Source organism: Cherax quadricarinatus, chromosome 47 (assembly GCF_038502225.1).
Source record: "Cherax quadricarinatus isolate ZL_2023a chromosome 47, ASM3850222v1, whole genome shotgun sequence".
In the NCBI taxonomy this organism is placed as follows: domain Eukaryota; kingdom Metazoa; phylum Arthropoda; class Malacostraca; order Decapoda; family Parastacidae; genus Cherax; species Cherax quadricarinatus.
The window spans coordinates 17,966,269-17,982,458 of record NC_091338.1 but is presented as its reverse complement, the minus strand read 5'-3'; positions in this window follow the sequence as shown (position 1 = coordinate 17,982,458).

The window sequence follows — 16,190 nt, the reverse complement described above, 5'->3', positions numbered from 1 at the left end:
ACACACACACACACACACACACACACACACACACACACACACACACACACACACACACACACACATCTTGCACATTCTCTGTTCGTAAAATATCAGGAAATTTGAGTTGAGTGATAAAAGTGGAGGAGGGCGAGTCATGCTCCTCCTCACCCCTGCCTCTCCCCCTCTCATCCCAGCCTCTACCCTCACCCCTGCCCCTCCCCTCACACCCCAGCCTCTCCTCTCTCACCCCAGTCTCTCCTCTCACCCCTGCCTCTCCCCCTCTCACCCCATCTCTTCCGTCTCACCTCAGCCTCTCTACCTTGTTTCTCCCCTCTCGCTCCTGTCTCTTTCCCCTCAACCCGTGGCTTGGTTGGCAGCGTACTCATCTCACATACTGAGTGTCCGCGGTTGGATCCCCGACACGGGTGGAAACGTTAGGCATGTTTCCTTACACCTGCTGTCCATGTTCACCTAGCAGTAAGTAGGTACCCGGGTGTAAATCACCTTACACCTTCTGCCCCTGTTCATCTAGCAATAAGTAGGTACTTGGGCATTAGTCACCTTATACCTGCTGCCCCTGTTCACCTAGAAGTAAGTAGGTACCTAGGCAATAGTCACCTTACACCTGCTGTCTCTGTTCACCTAGCAGTAAGTAGGTACCTGGATGTTATTCGACTAGTGTGGGTGGTGGTATACCTTAGATGCGTCTGGGCTTGGAAATGAACTGAGGTAGAATAATAGCTGAGGTAGAATAACAACTGAGGTAGAATAACAGCTGAGGTAGAATAACAACTGAGGTAGAATAACAACTGAGGTAGAATAACAACTGAGGTAGAATAACAACTGAAGTAGAATAACAACTGAGGTAGAATAACAGCTGAGGTAGAATAGCAACTGAGGTAGAATAACAACTGAGGTAGAATAACAACTGAGGTAGAATAACAGCTGAGGTAGAATAACAGCTGAGGTAGAATAACAGCTGAGGTAGAATAACAACTGAGGTAGAATAACAGCTGAGGTAGAATAACAACTGAGGTAGAATAACAGCTGAGGTAGAATAACAACTGAGGTAGAATAACAACTGAGGTAGAATAACAACTGAAGTAGAATAACAACTCTTAGCCCTTAAAACTGATTTGTGCAAAAAAATAAATGGTCTCTCTCACACCCCTCACTTTCCCCTCTTATCCATGCCTTTCCTCTCACTCCCCTCCTCCCCTCTCACCCTCCTTGTCTCTCCTCTTTCAACTCTCACTTCCCCTCATAAATCCGACACCAGCCACAACCCTTCAATCTTCTGAGGAATGGGCACCTTGCTCATACTCTCAGCCCATGTGTAGCCTTCTCATACCCTCAGCCCATGGGCAGCCTGCTCATACCCCCAGCCCATGGGCAACCTGATCTCTCAATATCCTCTTAATTTGTAGTGTCCTCTTTGCACTGTCCTCTTAAATTACATAGGCCTCTTTATTTCTCAGCAGCTGAGAAGCTAAGCACCAGAGCATAAGTTTTAATTTCCATTACCTTATTTATCTGGACTGAGCTTATTGAATCACGGATTAAATCAGCAACGTGACCAGCAGCAGCAGCATCCACCGAGAAGCCGGGTTTTCGCTTGACAATCAGAGTTTGCTGGTCCTCAATCACAGCGTTCACTCCAGGGTTGTTACTCCTGATGTCAAGCGTCTTCCAAGCCTGCATCGCCTCTCCCCAACTCTGATCCCAAAACCACAGGTGAGCCTCCCATCCCTGCTGATTCAACATAGAAGCTCTTTTGAAAAGGAAAGGCACACGACCTTTACGTTAAGTTAAGTGTCCAGTTGTTGGTGACTTTAGGTCTGATGGAGTGGAGTGTGTAAATATTTTTATCTCCTGTGAGATGCTTAAGGATGCTATCATTACCCACCCCTGTATTTGCCAGCACTCAACGGAAACATAGTGAGGCCCCAGTTGTATGCAAATGCATACTGCTGTGTGTGTATATATATATATATATATATATATATATATATATATATATATATATATATATATATATATATATATATATATCAATAACACTGCGACTAGCAGAGAATTCGAACCCATGTCGTTTTGGCCCACCTTATTGTGGACCGAATAGGTAAAACTCGGTTTAGGCTTAAATAGCAACGCTCTTCTTGCCGAATAAGGCAAGCGAAAATTTGTGTATGCAATAACTTCGCAAAAATCATTTTGAATCTAACGAAAAAAAATATATTTCATTGTGTTTGTTCATTATTAAATTATTGTAAACTTATATAAAATATATTTAGTTGGATTAGGCTAAATTAAGATGCACTTGTTAAAATAAAGTTAGGTCAGTTTTCTAAGGTCCTTTTGGTACAAAATTATTAATTTTTATATTAACATAAATGAAAAAATATATCTTTAAAAGTATAAGAAAAAACTTAAGAAAGGACTTAATTTTAAACGAATTCTTGCTAATTGACCAGTTTTACCTATCCGGCACCACACACACACACACACACACACACACACACACACACACACACACACACACACACACACACACACACACACAGACATACACACATACACACAAATATTCCTTACCTAACATCAAGAAACGACCGAGGAGAAACAACAGCGGATCGCAGTTCTCGCTAAGGTTAAACACCTCTTGCACACCTGGTGAAACTTTTCATCCAAATCATTCAAAATATTACCAACAATAAAACTTACTGCAGCTACAACCACAGAAGTAATATTCAACAATGATCCGTGAAACTTAAAGTTCTCTCCTTCCTCACGAAGAACAACATCCGCTCCAAACACACGTTCACTGTTCAACCAGAGAAAGCCAGGATTTAAACAATTATTATTCATTCATTATTTTTCATTATTATTATTCAAATCCACACAATCATTGTGAAATAATTCACAACAAAAAGCGCAATTAAGTGTCTCAGTAAGTTCTGGAAATTTAACCTCGCGTACAGCACAACCATCCACTTCTTTAGTACCCTTGTTAGAAGAGTCCTCAACCATAACAAAAATTCATGAATGTAAATAAACTGGAGAACATCCCCAGGCGGCGCTGTTAGTGTTTGTGCCACCTAGACACCTGCCTCTGAAGTTACCACAAGAGGGTGGGATACCTGCCTCTGAAGTTACCACAAGAGGGTGGAATACCGGCCTCTGAAGTTACCACAAGAGGGTGGGATACCTGCCTCTGAAGTTACCACAAGAGGGTGGAATACCGGCCTCTGAAGTTACCACAAGAGGGTGGAATACCGGCCTCTGAAGTTACCACAAGAGGGTGGAATACCGGCCTCTGAAGTTACCACAAGAGGGTGGAATACCGGCCTCTGAAGTTACCACAAGAGGGTGGGATACCGGCCTCTGAAGTTACCACAAGAGGGTGGGATACCTGCCTCTGAAGTTACCACAAGAGGGTGAGATACCTGCCTCTGAGGTTACCACAAGAGGCTGGGATGAAACATCATTACACTGTACATAGATTATAACCCAACAAAAAACATTATCACCAATGAAAAAATAACATTCCCATACTATTATTCAGATAATGTTGAGCATAGATACAGTGACGGTTGTGATATTATTACTGCATAAACCATGTAATCGTTTTCTTAAGAAATTATTGCAGGATTTTAAGGACAGTACTCGCTCAATATTTCAGCAGTCTTACTTCACAAGTACTCGTTAGGGTCTCACTCACACACACACCGTCACACACATGTCTGGCTGCCTGGAAAACTCTTATCTCCCAACAGTTTCAATTTGCTGAATTTATACGCATCTCTGTCCAACTTGTTTCTGGATTTGGGGGCATCGCTACCACGGGGAGCAACCCATGTGCTCTTTAAGGTAGAGACTCAGGGCAACATAGCTCTGTATGGTTGAGAATCAGGGCAACAAAGCTCTGTATGTTTGAGAATCAGGGCAACATGGCTCTGTATGGTTGAGAATCAGGGCAACATGGCTCTGTATGGTTGAGAATCAGGGCAACATGGCTCTGTATGGTTGAGAATCAGGGCAAAATAGTGCAGAATGGTTGAGAATTGGTACCTCTAAAATTCATAATACTACAATGACCTCTCACAACACAACACTGACTCTTCACAATATTATACTGACCCCCTTACAAAACTACACTGATCCCCTGAATACTATATTGACCCTCACAATACTATACTGACCCTCATAATGCAACACTGACCCTCATAATGCAACACTGACCCTCACAATACAACACTGACCCTCATAATGCAACACTGACCCTCATAATGCAACACTGACCCTCACAATACAACACTGACCCTCAAAATACAACAGTAACCACTCACAACACAACACTGACCCCTCACAATACTACACTGAACCCTCACAATACTACAATAAACCCTAACAATACTACACGGACCCTCACAGTACTACACTGACCCCTCACAATACTATACTAAACCCTAATAACACTATACTGACCCTCACAATACTACACTGAACCCTCACAATACTACAATGAACCCTAATAACAATATACTGACCCTCACAATACTACACTGAACCCTCACAATACTACACTGACCCTTCACAATACCACACTGACCCCTCACAATTCAAAACTGACCCTTACAATACTACACTGACACTCACAATACTACACTGATCCTCACGATACAACATTGAACCTCACAATACTACACAGACCCTCACAATACTACGCTGACCCCTCACAATACTACGCTGACACTCGTAATATAAACACTAACCCTCGCAATACAACACTAACCCTCGCAATACAACACTGATCCCCTCGCAATACAACACTGACCCCCTCGCAATACAACACTTACCATCACAGTGCAACACTGGCTCTCATAACACACCAATGACTCCTCATAACGCAACACTGGGCCTCATAACACAATACTGGCCCTCATAACACAACACTGGCTTTCAGAACACAACACTGACCTTCATAACACAACACTGGCTTTCAGAACACAACACTGGCCCTGAATCTGTACTCTCTAGAAAGGCGTAGAATTAGGGATAATATGATTGAGGTGTATAAATGGAAAACAGGAATTAATAAAGAGGATGTAAATAGCGAGCTAATATATCTAGCATAGACAGAACTCGCAGCAGTGGTTTTAAGTTGGAAGAATTCAGATTCTGGTAGGATATAGAAAAGCACTGGTTTGGTAATAGAGTTGTGGATGAGTGGAACAAACTCCCGAGTACGGTCATAGAGGCTAAGACGTTGTGTAGTTTTAAAAATAGGTTAGATAAACACATGAGTGGGTGTGGGTGGGTGTGAGTTAGACCTGACTAGCTTGTGCTACTAGATCAAATGCTGTGCTCCTCCGTTAAGTGAATGTGACTGATCTAACTAGGTTAAGGCATTGGATTAAGCCGGTGGGAGAATTGGACCTGCCTTACATGGGCCAGTAGGCCTGCGGCAGTGTTCCTTCTTTCTTATGTTCTTATAACACAACACTGACCCTCATAATACAACACTGACTCAAACGGTACCACACAAAATCTGCCAATACAAGACTTACTGCTTGAAATGACCACAATACACGCCCAAAGTATTGTATTTCACACTTCACTGCCTTCAGTAATACACTTCACACTTCACTGCATTCAGTAATGCACTTCACACTTCACTGTCTTCAATAATACACTTCACACTTCACTGAATTCAGTAATACACTTCACTGCCTTCAATAATACACTTCACACTTCACTGTCTTCAATAATACACTTCACACTTCACTGAATTCAGTAATACACTTCACTGCCTTCAATAATACACTTCACACTTCACTGCCTTCAATAATACACTTCACTGCCTTCAATAATACACTTCACACTTCACTGTCTTCAATAATACACTTCACACTTCACTGAATTCAGTAATACACTTCACTGCCTTCAATAATACACTTCACACTTCACTGCCTTCAATAATACACTTCACACTTCACTGCCTTCAATAATACACTTCACACTTCACTGAATTCAGTAATACACTTCACTGCCTTCAATAATACACTTCACACTTCACTGAATTCAATAATACACTTCACACTTCACTGAATTCAGTAATACACTTCACTGCCTTCAATAATACACTTCACACTTCACTGAATTCAGTAATACACTTCACTGCCTTCAATAATACACTTCACACTTCACTGTCTTCAATAATACACTTCACACTTCACTGAATTCAGTAATACACTTCACTGCCTTCAATAATACACTTCACACTTCACTGTCTTCAATAATACACTTCACACTTCACTGAATTCAGTAATACACTTCACTGCCTTCAATAATACACTTCACACTTCCCTGCCTTTAGCACTGTACTTCACACTTCACTGCCCTCAGTATTGCACTTTGCAGTGCTGACGGTAATCATGACTACATTAAAACAATCACCACAGTACATCACACAGTCGGCACAACATCACCACAGCACAATCACCACCACGACGCGTCACTTACATCACAATCACCACCACGACTGTCACTTACATCACAATCACTACAACACAAAAATCACATCACAATAATCACCACAGCACAACAATCACATCACAATCACCACAGCACAACTACATTACAATCACCACCGGAATACAGCCACATCACAACAGTCACAACCACCATCACAACAGTCACCATCACAGTACAAAACATGACAACAATCACCACCACAGGACAACAATCACATCGCAACAATTTCTACCTTGCGCTGGAGACTAAAGATATTAATGGGTCTGTGTACACAACAATTACCTGCCAGCGGCAGTATCCAGGATAGCGTAATTAACGGCCTTTTGGTGTCGTAATAACGGTGTTCGCTGCACCAAACACATTACGGTGCTCGTGAATTTATTTTTGCGGTCGCGAATTGTCGGGATTTCTGCGCGTATTTTCAAACTTACATTACAGCTTATGTTACAGCTTTCGATGCAGCTTATGCTACAGCACACATTTCGCAACCTGAAAATTGGAAATAGATACTAAGAACAGAGGAGAAGGTAGAAAATGTTGTCGGGAAACTAAGAGACTGGAGCAACTGAGGTGCCGTACGGAAGGTAGGATGTAGGAAGGCCCGGGGAGTTGCATGGTTTCCATTTGCATCTTGTGGGTTAGTTTTATTTTGATTTATTAAGTGCTGCAGGAAAGGTCGTCGTGTTGTTGGAAGCTTGTTGAGTCTTGCAAGGAGGTCGGCATGTGCTGCAGAATGGTCATGTGTTTCTAGGAGGTCGTAGTGTTGTTGGAAGATCATTGCGTGTTGGGTGCTGCAAGAAGATCGCCATGTGTTGTAGATTGGTCTTGTGCTGCTAGGAGGTCGTCGTGTTGGAAGATCGTTGTGTGTTGCAAGAAGGTCGTCACGTGTTCCAGGTTCACTACAATCAAAATCAATGTCGCATCTATGGAAGGGGGACAAAGATGTATTTTAAATCCCCCGTTGATGGCTTGACATAATTGACACAATTGTAACGTACATCTGTACATTACTTAGTGTTCGTTTAGTACTAGATAACGTGTACTGCTGTGAGAGTTGCAGCGAGGCCTGGTCACAGACCGGGCCACGGGGGCGTTGACCCCCCGAAACCCTCTCCAGGTATAACAAGAAATATCTATCGCTGTCTGTATGGTTATGATTTGGCTATATGACATACAATCTTCCTTTGTTCGAGACGCATTAATTCGGTAAAGATTCGTGCATCTTACAATTATTGTTGTATTGAATCTTGAACTAATAAACAGACACAAGATTTTACTTTAAAACCCGTGAGATTGTTTGTGGTGAAGAGTCGGTGATCAGTGAACACAGGCCAGCATATCTCATAACGATCTCACTGGAATTAAGCACATCTCTAACCATTAAATAATGATACAGTTATGGAATATCTGCCACAGGTGGGAGGCAGTGTATATACCAGTATATGTGGCGAGTGAATGTTTGTTTACCTAAGGGGAAGAAGACAGACGGTCTTCTCAAGAGGAAGAGGAGAGATAAGTGGAGAAAGAGAGAGAGAGAATACAAATAAATTAAGAGAATATGAGTAATAGGGGATTATGGGTATTTTACCACTTTCACAATTCTTTATTACACTCGCGATAATATGGGAAAACAAATAAATGGTAAGTACATTTGCAAGTAGTTAATTATAGATCTAAAGGATAAACACTGCCCAAAGTCGGTGATATCTCTTGTCTCCCGACCCACACTAAGCTTGGCACTGTCTCTCGTCTCTCAGAAGAACCTCACTAGAAGGATAGCCTAAATCTGACTTTACTCTCTGACTCCTCGTAATAAAGGAACCTCTCCCTATCCTTTCAATATACTGTTGAAATAGCGGCACCCTATATAACGGCACACTTGAACTAACGGCACATTGACACCGGCGCCATTTATACAGCGCCACTGTTGTGCGGTGGCAGAACTCTGCGACACGTAAATATTTGTTTACATCTGCCATTTTGAAAGTGAATTCCGTACTGATAGCATGCTACTGTATACACATAGCATGCTACAGTATACACATAGCATGCTACAGTATACACATAGCATGCTACAGTATACACATAGCATGCTACTGTATACACATAGCATGCTACAGTATACACATAGCATGCTACAGTATACACATAGCATGCTAGAGTATACACATAGCATGCTACTGTATACACATAGCATGCTACAGTATACACATAGCATGCTACAGTATACACATAGCATGCTACTGTATACACATAGCATGCTACTGTATACACATAGCATGCTACAGTATACACATAGCATGCTACAGTATACACATAGCATGCTACAGTATACACATAGCATGCTACAGTATACACATAGCATGCTACTGTATACACACAGCATGCTACAGTATACACATAGCATGCTAGAGTATACACATAGCATGCTACTGTATACACATAGCATGCTACAGTATACACATAGCATGCTACAGTATACACATAGCATGCTACTGTATACACATAGCATGCTACTGTATACACATAGCATGCTACAGTATACACATAGCATGCTACTGTATACACATAGCATGCTACTGTATACACATAGCATGCTACAGTATACACATAGCATGCTACTGTATACACATAGCATGCTACAGTATACACATAGCATGCTACTGTATACACATAGCATGCTACAGTATACACATAGCATGCTACTGTATACACATAGCATGTTACTGTATACACATAGCATGCTACAGTATACACATAGCATGCTACTGTATACACATAGCATGCTACTGTATACACATAGCATGCTACAGTATACACATAGCATGCTACTGTATACACATAGCATGCTACAGTATACACATAGCATGCTACTGTATACACATAGCATGCTACTGTATACACATAGCATGCTACTGTATACACATAGCATGCTATAGTATACACATAGCATGCTACAGTATACACAGCATGCTACAGTATACACATAGCATGCTACTGTATACACATAGCATGCTACTGTATACACATAGCATGCTACTGTATACACATAGCATGCTACAGTATACACATAGCATGCTACAGTATACACATAGCATGCTACTGTATACACATAGCGTGCTACTGTATACACATAGCATGCTACAGTATACACATAGCATGCTACAGTATACACATAGCATGCTACAGTATACACATAGCATGCTACAGTATACACATAGCATGCTACAGTATACACATAGCATGCTACAGTGTACACATAGCATGCTACAGTATACACATAGCATGCTACTGTATACACATAGCATGCTACTGTATACACATAGCATGCTACAGTATACACATAGCATGCTACTGTATACACATAGCATGCTACAGTATACACATAGCATGCTACAGTATACACATAGCATGCTACTGTATACACATAGCATGCTACAGTATACACATAGCATGCTACTGTATACACATAGCATGCTACTGTATACACATAGCATGCTACAGTATACACATAGCATGCTACAGTATACACATAGCATGCTACTGTATACACATAGCATGCTACAGTGTACACATAGCATGCTACAGTATACACATAGCATGCTACAGTATACACATAGCATGCTACAGTATACACATAGCATGCTACAGTATACACATAGCATGCTACAGTATACACATAGCATGCTACAGTGTACACATAGCATGCTACAGTATACACATAGCATGCTACAGTATACACATATCATGCTACTGTATACACATAGCATGCTACAGTGTAAACATAGCATGCTACAGTATACACATAGCATGCTATTGTATACACATAGCATGCTACTGTATACACATAGCATGCTACTGTATACACATAGCATGCTACTGTGTACACATAGCATGCTACAGTGTACACATAGCATGCTACTGTATACACATAGCATGCTACAGTGTACACATAGCATGCTACAGTATACACATAGCATGCTACAGTGTACACATAGCATGCTACAGTGTACACATAGCATGCTACAGTATACACATAGCATGCTACAGTATACACATAGCATGCTACTGTATACACATAGCATGCTACAGTATACACATAGCATGCTACAGTGTACACATAGCATGCTACAGTATACACATAGCATGCTACAGTGTACACATAGCATGCTACAGTATACACATAGCATGCTACAGTATACACATAGCATGCTACAGTATACACATAGCATGCTACAGTATACACATAGCATGCTACAGTATACACATAGCATGCTACAGTATACACATAGCATGCTACTGTATACACATAGCATGCTACAATATACACATAGCATGCTACTGTATACACATAGCATGCTACAGTATACATATAGAATGCTACAGTATACACATAGCATGCTACTGTATACACATAGCATGCTACAGTATACACATAGCATGCTACAGTATACACATAGCATGCTACACTATACACATAGCATGCTACAGTATACACATAGCATGCTACTGTATACACATAGCATGCTACAGTATACACATAGCATGCTACACTATACACATAGCATGCTACAGTATACACATAGACTACTACAGTAAACACATAGACTGCTACAGTATACACATAGCATGCTACTGTATACACATACTGTAGGTATGACAAACGGTACAGTTTAGGAAGTAATACACCACATAGTCCATGGTCCTAAAGCTAAGACCGAGAGTTGGAGCACAATTCCACCTATACAACTGGGTGGTTACACATGTTTGATCGGCTACATCTTGCTACAGGTAACTAGGACCTGGTTACCTGTAGTCCTCCTAAAGTCCCTGTCCAAGACTACGCCTCCTAATTGCTGGTCTGATACATTAGCTTGTTGCTGCTGCCCTCTACCCGCTGTCCAACGTATGCACCACTGCCCAGCTGATCATGGTCTGTCTTGAGAAACTTAGAGTTCTGTCTTGAAGACAGCCAGGGGTTTGTTGGTAATAGGAGAAGACGTGCACCGTCTGCCAAGCCTCGTGTTTCACACGGGGGGGGGGGGATTTCTGTGTGCAGATATTCCATATGTAAATTATGATGCATCTCTCTCGCCTGCGTTCTAGGGAGTACAGTTCGAGGGACTTCAAGTGCTCTCAGTAACTGAGCTGCTTGACTGAGGTTACGCTACCTGAGAAGATTCTCTGTATATAACCCAGTTCTACTATTCTGCCTGCCTTGAAGGGGTCAGTGTAAAGCAATATTTCGGTCAAGAGAAGACAAAGAGGAGTGGCCCGAAGAGTATCATCACTGGGTTGGAATCTCTTGTCTTGAAAGCTCTGTTTATCTGACTTATCACATTTAGTGGGGCTACAATACCAACATTGTTGTTCTTTTTGAATACAAGATCCTCTGACATTGTTACTCCCAGTTCTCTCACATTAGATTTCTGCTCTACCGAGTGAGTTGACTTTGTCTTGTACTCTGAACTCATTTTTATTATTTCCTCTATTTTACTGTAGCGTGGGAAGTGGAATTTGTTATCACTGATTACGTCAGTGACCCACCAGATTATTAAGTTTATTAATGTTAATTTGGAGGCTCCTGCCTTCTATGAATGACACTCGCATACAGTTTTTTCAATCGTCTGCAAGAGATAATACGGTGCTATGGTTTATATCTGTCAATGACAGATAAGAGAACGAGATATACAAGTGGGATCAGCACCGCGTCTCAAGGAGCAGAACTTTTTATAGTGGCAGCCTCTGAACTTATTCTCTTCATTAATGGTTTTCAGGTTCTATTTGTCAAGAAGTTAAATTATCCATCTATGTACCTCTACCGTTGTTCCTTTGTACTTATATTGTACTCAGTTACCGCATGGTCGCACTTCTCCAAGGGTTTCCCAGTCAGTATGCATCTCCATTTTGCTTGTTTTCGAGTGTTTCAAAACCCGTTTAATAATGTTCCGGTAACTGCGAGAGGCAGGAGCGACCTGTTCTGAACCCGTGTTGCCCTGGGTTGTACACTTGCTGCACAACCCATACAACAAACTGGCTATCTTGTTTATTAAAAAACTCTCTTTTAAACGTTTTGAGAATGCGGGAGACTATGGCTATTGATCTATAGTTTTCTGACATTGCTTTGCTGTCACTTTTCGAGAATGTGGTTATCTCAATTACTTTAATGACCGTGAGATAGTTCCAGTGTTCAGGATACTTCTCCATAAAATATTTAAGGTACGAGATAGCAGTTTCTTGAAAGTATTTGATGAATATAGAGTTCTGTGAATCAAGGCCTGGGAAAGAGTACAGAGGCATGCAATTTGCTGTTTCTTCGAAGTCAAGTCGGGTTAGAGTTATGTCAGAAATTTCAGAGAATCGTTCAATAAAAAATCTTCTGGATCACCAGTCCTGATTATTGGCATACTGAACACCCAGTCGTACCGGGAATTAAATATTTCACTCTGAAGGTTCCTTTTCTGAGTGCGGATTTTTGGTGAATTATAACGGCCACGGTGTTGTGATTTCATTCTTGATCAGCAGTCGCCTGCACCTTGCTGCTAGGTAACATCAACACACCTACACATTGCTGCTAATGACATCAACACACCTGCACCTGGCTGTCAGGTAACATCACACTTGCACATTGCTGCTAGGTGACATCAACACACCTGCAACTTGCTGCTAGGCGACAAGACACTTGCACTTGCCTGCTAAGTGACATCAATACACTCACCTGCACCTTGCTGCTAGATGACATCAACACATCAGAACACTCACCTGAAACATGCAGAAGGATGTAGGTAAATTATTTGGCTCTCACAATTAAGCACACACACACACACACACACACACACACACACACACACACACACACACACACACACACACACACACACACACACACACACACACACACACACACACGCACACACACACACGCACACACACAAGCGCACACACACGCACACGCACACACGCACAAGCACACACACACACATACACACACACAAACACACAAAACACACAGTTATAAACTTTCAAAATGTCTTGTTGCTACGTTTATACTTATAACTATTAATATTACCACTTGTAACTACTAATATTACCATCTGTAACTACTAATATTACCACTTGTAACTATTAATATTACCACTTGTAACTACTAATATTACCATCTGTAACTACTAATATTACCACTTGTAACTACTAATATTACCATCTGTAACTATTAATATTACCACTTGTAGCTACTAATATTACCACTTGTAACTACTAATATTACCACTTGTAACTATTAATATTACCACTTGTAACTACTAATATTACCACTTGTAACTATTAATATTACCACTTGTAACTACTAATATTACCACTTGTAACTACTAATATTACTACTTGTAACTATTAATATTACCACTTGTAACTATTAATATTACCACTTGTAACTACTAATATTACCACTTGTAACTACTAATATTACCACTTGTAACTATTAATATTACCACTTGTAACTACTAATATTACCACTTGTAACTATTAATATTACCACTTGTAACTACTAATATTACCACTTGTAACTACTAATATTACCACTTGTAACTACTAATATTACCACTTGTAACTACTAATATTACCACTTGTAACTATTAATATTACCACTTGTAACTACTAATATTACCACTTGTAACTATTAATATTACCACTGTCTACCAACTATTAATATTACCACTGTCTACCAACTATTAATATTACCACTGTCTACCAACTATTAATATTACCACTGTCTACCAACTATTAATATTACCACTGTCTACCAACTATTAATATTACCACTTGTAACTATTAATATTACCACTTGTAACTACTAATATTACCACTTGTAACTACTAATATTACCACTTGTAACTATTAATATTACCACTTGTAACTACTAATATTACCACTTGTAACTATTAATATTACCACTTGTAACTACTAATATTACCACTTGTAACTACTAATATTACCACTTGTAACTATTAATATTACCACTTGTAACTATTAATATTACCACTTGTAACTACTAATATTACCACTTGTAACTACTAATATTACCACTTGTAACTATTAATATTACCACTTGTAACTACTAATATTACCACTTGTAACTACTAATATTACCACTTGTAACTATTAATATTACCACTTGTAACTACTAATATTACCACTTGTAACTATTAATATTACCACTTGTAACTAATATTACCACTTGTAACTACTAATATTACCACTTGTAACTATTAATATTACCACTTGTAACTATTAATATTACCACTTGTAACTACTAATATTACCACTTGTAACTACTAATATTACCACTTGTAACTACTAATATTACCACTTGTAACTACTAATATTACCACTTGTAACTATTAATATTACCACTTGTAACTACTAATATTACCACTTGTAACTACTAATATTACCACTTGTAACTATTAATATTACCACTTGTAACTACTATTACCACTTGTAACTATTAATATTACCACTTGTAACTACTAATATTACCACTTGTAACTACTAATATTACCACTTGTAACTACTAATATTACCACTTGTAACTACTAATATTACCACTTGTAACTACTAATATTACCATCTGTAACTATTAATATTACCACTTGTAACTAATATTACCATCTGTAACTATTAATATTACCACTTGTAACTACTAATATTACCACTTGTAACTACTAATATTGCCACTTGTAACTACTAATATTACCACTTGTAACTACTAATATTACCACTTGTAACTACTAATATTACCACTTGTAACTACTAATATTACCACTTGTAACTACTAATATTACCACTTGTAACTAGTAATATTACCACTTGTAACTACTAATGTTACCACTTGTAACTACTAATATTACCCCTTGTAACTACTAATATTACCACTTGAAACTACTAATATTACCACTTGTAACTACTAATATTACCACTTGTAACTATTAATATTACCACTTGTAACTACTAATGTTACCACTTGTAACTACTAATATTAACTCGTTAGACAGTGGGTATCTCCTCGCACTTGTGTTTACTTGCTCTGATGTCATGAAGATAAAACCAAAACCTGGTAGCTTTCCTAGGTGGTGTTTGGGCAATAATTTGTTCCCAGGGCAAGAGATTAAGAAATTTTCTGGGAGTCGCGATTATTATTTCCGGGAATAATTTGTATGGAGTTTAGAATGATAAAGGAATCATACTTCTTGCATAGTGCATGATAACATTGCCTGGTTGTTGTTATCATGCTGGAACCAACGAATCTGGTTTGTTCCCTGCAATGTGCAGAGTGTACGCACTGTTCCCAGTGCACACCCTGCAGTGCATTTATTGTACACTCTGAAGTGTACACAATGCGCATCCTGCAATGTTGTACGCCCTGAATTGTACGTAATATACTGTCCGTAATGTACACAATGCACACACTGCAGTGTGCACCCTGCAGTATACATCCTGCAGAATACACAGTGTAAACCCGGCAGTGTACACCACGCACCTCAGATTATTTTTTCTACACTGTATACGCATGATACTTCTGTGTCTCGTGTATTCACTACTGTATAAAGTCACTGTACGAGCGAAACGTTCTCCTTAACATGGTTGTCCATCTTAAATGCTACTTTGCTTCAGTT